The sequence below is a fragment of the Cavia porcellus genome, unplaced genomic scaffold, assembly GCF_034190915.1.
Source record: "Cavia porcellus strain 051 isolate PalLab524CR breed Dunkin Hartley unplaced genomic scaffold, mCavPor4.1 scaffold_16, whole genome shotgun sequence".
Classification (NCBI taxonomy): domain Eukaryota; kingdom Metazoa; phylum Chordata; class Mammalia; order Rodentia; family Caviidae; genus Cavia; species Cavia porcellus.
The window spans coordinates 2,457,515-2,463,615 of record NW_026947499.1 but is presented as its reverse complement, the minus strand read 5'-3'; positions in this window follow the sequence as shown (position 1 = coordinate 2,463,615).

Here is a 6,101-nt window from a genome sequence, read left to right as displayed (position 1 = left end):
TGGTCACAAAAGTGGCACTGGGTGAGGCAGAGAAGGGGACCATCAGGTCCCCTTGGGTTCTGTGGAGAGGGCCGGGACCTGGGGTCTGTCCCACTCCCAAGCGGCAGGAGAGGCTGTTTCTCCCCACAGGAAGGAGCAGTCCTGGGCAGGTGTGGGATGGCAACAGTTCTGCCTCAGCCTCCCAAGTGCTGAGACTGTGGGCATGCACCGCCACACCAGGCCACCCATCATCTGGTTAAAGTGGAGCTTTAAAACATGACGTGAGCTCTACAATTCTACTCTAAAGATTAAAACTGTAAATTTCATCCTTGACCCTTTCCTTAACCACAATCCACAGGGGGTTACATTTTTATTTACTTATGGTTTCATTATCTTTCAGCTGGAATTAATTCCCCATCTCCCCTGCGATTCTCCTCACTCAGGCGTTAGTGGGACGCTGATTAATTTCTAAGTATTCGGGTTTCTATAGGCACGTTACTGCTGCTGACTTCTAATCTTTTCCATTTGTAGTCAGTTCCTGAGATGATCTTAATCCTTTTAAATTCATTTGCACTTGGCCTATGGTTCACAGAATGGTCTGTGGTGGAGGACACACTGTGTACCCTTGAAACACATGCGTGCTACAGGTGTGCAGTTTTATACGCGCCTGTCAGGCCAGGGCCATTGATAATGGTCAGGTCACCTGGACCTGCTGATCAGGAGACAAATAATAGTCACACAGATGACAGACATGCGGACAGAGGGTAGGTGGGTGGTCTACACATGGAAAAATGCTGGATTATAAATGGATAGCAGATTAGGTCACATGCAGGGAGATGACAGACATGGAGACAGCTGATAAACTGACAATAGCTTACCTGATAGATGCACAGACAGTTGTCTTTCAGCTGCTATTGAAGGAATGCTTACATTAGAATAATCCTTTTGGTACTGGTGTCACCCCTTAATTCTAACCCATTTTTGTTTGATGTAACTTGACCTGTTATTAAGTACATACACATTGTTTATAACGCTGTCTATTTTATTGACACTCGAGGTGATTAGATGTCACAGAGATGGGTATCTGGTTATGCTCTGTTTGAAGCTTACGCAGCACCCTGTAATTACTGTTTGCCTTATGTTTACCTTTTAGCTCTCATTCTGCTTGTTCTTAAAATGTATTTAAGTTAACTAAAGTTGAATATGTGTATAGTGCAGGGTATGGTGATTTCGCATGTGTGGATGTTGTAGGACAACTGAATTAAACTAATTATCATAACATTATCCCACATGATGTGTGTGTGTTGGACGTTAGACTATTGCAAATCGACTCTCAGCAGTTTTTAAGGACCCAACGCACATTTATCACCCGTGGTCACCATGTTGCATAAGGGCCCTCCTGCACTCCTCCTAACTGAAACCTTGTGTCCCATGACCAGTGTATCCCCAGCCCCACTCCCAGCATGACCCCTGGGCATTGTTGTGTTACTCTGCTTCTGTGAGTTTGTGTCTTTTGTGTGTCACGTATACGTGAGATCATCAGAATTTGTTTCTCCTCAACTGACGAGTTTTTCTTAGGATGATTTCTTCTGAGTTCATCCACGTTGTGACAAATGGCAGGATGTCCTTCCTAAAGGCTGGACAGTATTCCACATTGTCACTGCCCATTTACCTTCTGGTAAGTACAAAAGACGACACTGTATCTTTGCTGAGGTGTCAACGTTGCAGGGAACACAGCGCCCAGACGGCCCTTTGAGACGCCGGTTTCCTGCCCTTTGGGTGCCCACCCAGTCCTGGGACCGCGGCCCTCACGGTACTCCCATCTCTCTGTCCTCGAAAGTCCTCCCTGCGATTTTCCACAGTGGCTGAACCAACTCACAGCCCCCGGGAGAGTGTAAATGGTGAGATCCAGAGATGAGGTGGGTGTCTGGAGGAAAAGTTACAGCCACACTGCAGAAGCACGCCTTTCTCCAGCTCCTCCCCTCCCCTTGACCACACCGCACCCCTGCGCCACTTTCCGACACAGCTCAGGAAGCCCCCTCCATCAGCATCTTCCTCCTCTGTCAGCCTCTTTCTGTGGCTGTCTCCAGCTCCTAAACAGATTCAAGATGCTTCCAGAAAACTCTGCCAACTGAAAACATCGGGACGCAGTCTCCATCCTCCTTACTCACCAGACCTGGCACCGTGCGAATTCAGGTTCTTTCCAAAGTCAAAATGACCAGCCAAGGTGAACATTTTCGGGTAATTCAGGACATCAGGACAGCCCAACAGCACAAGTTGAATAAAGACACACACGGAAAAGGACTTCTGGGGTGCTCAGGACGGGGCAAGGACAGATGAGTGCATCTGAAGCCACCTGGGGAGAGGGCCAGGGATTGACTCCGAGGGCATTAAGGACAACGCACTCTTCAGGGTAACAATTCCTGTGCAATGCGGGCATCCACTGCAGTTGTCACCATGCCCTGCACAGGGCCGCTCCTTCCTCACACACTCTCCTGTGCTCCCCTTCCAGCTCTTGGGTAACAACCCTTTCAGCCATGGACAAAGGGGCAACACCACCTCACCCATTAAAGGGCACCTCCCTTCTCCTCCCTCCTCCTCCTCCTCCTGCTGCATCTGGACAGCTCATTCCCAGAGCCCCTGCAGTGCCCAGGTGCTCCCCTGAGGAGCCTCAGCTCAGCCATCCCAGCCACAAGCCAGGTTTCAGGGAAGCTGAGTCCAGACTATTGCATATCCTCGAGCGCCCCCTCCTGGCTCTCACGTCCGTGGCTTCTCCCTGGACAGCAGAGGGCCTCTCCTCAACATCCTGTCTCCTCACTGAGTGGTGCCTCCCTGAGTGAGCCATGCCAAACACAGATGGCAGATGTCACAATGCAGGGCACATTTTCCTAACCCCAGGAGCCATGTCCTGTAAGAAATGTCCATGCAGTGCCTTTGCTTTTCTCCAGGTTTTTGAACGCAAATACATTTAGATTACACCCTGTATACTGTGAACGCTGTATTTCAAAACATTTCTAGCATTTTTAAATTATGTGCAAGACTGGGTATTACTGCCTTCACCAGAAAAGCTTCTTTTTAATAATTTTGAGTGTGAGCGACTCTGTTGGATCCAAACCACAGAAGATTCCGTGGTCATCGGGTCCAGTCCACTGTCCTAATTTGTCAGCCAGGTAGCCCAGTGTCTCTCCCACCAGTGTGGCGCAGGGTCACTTGCAGATTCAGCAAAGCATATGCCAGGGATTCCCCTGGCATCTTCCTGCCCGTCTGTCCTTTGCTGGGATCCCCACACCCCGCCCAGTGCGCTTCAGTGCTGGACTCTGCCCTCTGCTCCTGCAGCTGGAAGCACGCGCTCCTGCATCAGTCACCCCACGGGGCACCCGCCCTCAGGAGCAGAGCCTCACCCCATGTCTCCCCTCACCCCAGGATCTCCCAGTCAGCAGCTGGTGGGTGTCTCTCATCTCAGCTCTCTGTGCAGTCCTGCGGGGTGCTGCCCAGGGAGGACAGACAATGCGATTCCTGGCCCACGGGCCTGAGTGCCTCCTGAGTCCTCTCCAGATCCCCTCTGCCTTCCTCCTCCTCCTGCTGCATCTGGACAGCTCATTCCCAGAGCCCCTGCGGTGCCCAGATGTTCCCCTGAGGAGCCTCAGCTCAGCCATCCCAGCCACAAGCCAGGTTTCAGGGAAGCTGGGTCCAGACTATTGCTTATCCTCAAGCGCCCCCTCCTGGCTCTCACTTCCATGGCTTCTCCCTGGACAGCACAGGGCCTCTCCTCATCTGTCCTCTCTGAGCCATGCCTAACACAGATGGTGGATGTCACAATGCAGGGCACATTTTTCTAACCCCAGAAGCCGTGTCCTGTAAGAAATGTCCATGCGGAGCCTTTGCCTTTCTCCAGGTTTTGGAACACAAATACATTTAAATTACACCCTGTATACTGTGAACCCTGTATTTCAAAACATTTCTAGAATTTTTAATTATGTGAAAGACTGTGTATTACTGCCTTCATCAGAAAAGCTTCTTTTTAATTATTTTGAGTGTGAGAGACTCGGTGGATCCAAGCTACAGAAGATTCCGTGGTCATCGGGTCCAGTCCATTGTCCTAATTTATCAGCAATGTGTTCCTGCTGGTCTGTCCTTTGCTGGCATCCCCAACCCCGCCCAGTGCGCTTGAGTGCTGGACTCTGCCCTCTGCTCCTGCATCCGGAAGCATGCACTCCTGCATCAGTCACCCCACAGGGCACCGCCCTCAGGAGCAGAGCCTCACCCCATGTCTCCCCTCACCCCAGGATCTCCCAGTCAGCAGCTGCTGGGGGTCTCTCATTTCATCTCTCTGTTCAGTCCTGCGGGGTGCTGCCCAGGGAGGACAGACAATGCGATTCCTGGCCCACAGGCCTGAGTGCCTCCTGAGTCCTCTCCAGATCCTCTCCGCCTTCCTCCTCCTCCTGCTGCATGTGGACAGCTCCATTCCCAGAGCCCCTGCGGTGCCCAGATGCTCCCCTGAGGAGCCTCAGCTCAGCCATCCCAGCACAGCCAAGTTTCAGGGAAGCTGGGTCCAGACTATTGCTTATCCTCAAGCGCCCCCTCCTGGCTCTCACTTCCATGGCTTCTCCCTGGACAGCAGAGGGCCTCTCCTCCTCATCCTGTCTCCTCACTGAGTGGTGCCTCCCTGAGTGAGCCATGCCTAACACAGCAGCATCCGAGTCCTTCCATAAGCAGAGCGGCCACCGCACAGCACACGTGTGGCCAGGCAGGTAAAGAACCCCGCTCCTTCCTTGCTCCTGCTCCTAGCTGGCCTGAGCTGTAATCTCTGGAACTTTCCATGAGATCAAATCTTAGTCCTCTGGAATTCAAGGCTGGCCACCATCTTGTGACACCATTTCAAAGACAGGCCACCCAGGTTGGACCCAATCGTCACTCTCCCGTAGAGAAAAGGGGTCACTAGCAACCAGCACTGCCTCTGGAGGAGAAAGTGCTGAGTTTAGTGACACCTTCTGATCTGTGTCACCCCCAAACTCCGAGCTTTTCCTAATTTTCCCTGTGAGCTGCACCAGGGGGTGCTGTTGATCCGTAACGACCTGCAGGCTCGAGGGGGTTTGGAGCAGGACCTGTCCTCACAGGGATTGGGGCACTGGTTTTCTCTGTGTGTCCGTGCCAGGCAGCAAGTTTTCTATCCAAAGCTCCATCCTGTTTCACAGGCTACCTGAGCGCTGGAAGGAGCGTTCAGAGCAATGCCGTGGGTGGAACCGTGCAGCTCCTGCCATGACTGGGACTCTGGGCCGGACAAAGGTGCACAGAACGAGCTGGTCCTGTCACAGTACCACTGCTGACCTGGACCGACCCCGATCAGAAGCGGGGCTGTGGCCGAGGAGGCTGACTGCCGACTTCCGGAGGAGGTGACTGATTAATACGTCCGCTTAGACTTGTGCTGTGTAAACTCAAAACCTTTGTTCCTCAGGAGCAGGGACTATAAAAGAGAAAGCTGAGCCAAAACTCAGGGGCGGAGAGATCAGTGTGACAGGTGCACGCGCCATAGTTCAACACCGAAGACGCCAGAGTCTGTCTCATCTGACTGCTCCTTTGGTGGTGGCTTTGGCCACACAGTGCTCCCCAGCGGGGTCCCTGAAGGTGGGGGCCTGGCCACAGGGGTCACCCACAAGTGCCTATGAGGTGCTCGCCACGGAGGGAGGGCCTCAGCCGTGCAGCCGGGACTCAGCCACTGAAGGGACAGGGACACAGCTGCATAAGTGACATGTGATGCTGTGTGTCCCTGGGTATTTTGGTAAGAGTGGGTTACAAGTAACAAGAGAAGCAGCCCCAAATTCCAGGGGCTTACAAAGGCCAACATTCAAAGTGTCTGGGGTCCATTGCTGTTTGGTGGAGGAAGGTGCTCCTGAGATTCCTCAGGGCCCGAGGATGGGGTGGCCTCCACCTTAGTGGAATCATTGGGTTCACTGCGGTGCCAGGATTAAATCCGCCCTGCTAACTGGCCATGCAGACAGCTCCCTGCCTCACTGTCTCTGGGGTGAGGGCCACACCCAGCTGCTGAGCAGCAGAGTGACTGTGGAATGTTCAGGAAGCCGCAGCTTGGGTGACAAGACACAGGGTGTGCAGGAAACAGAACA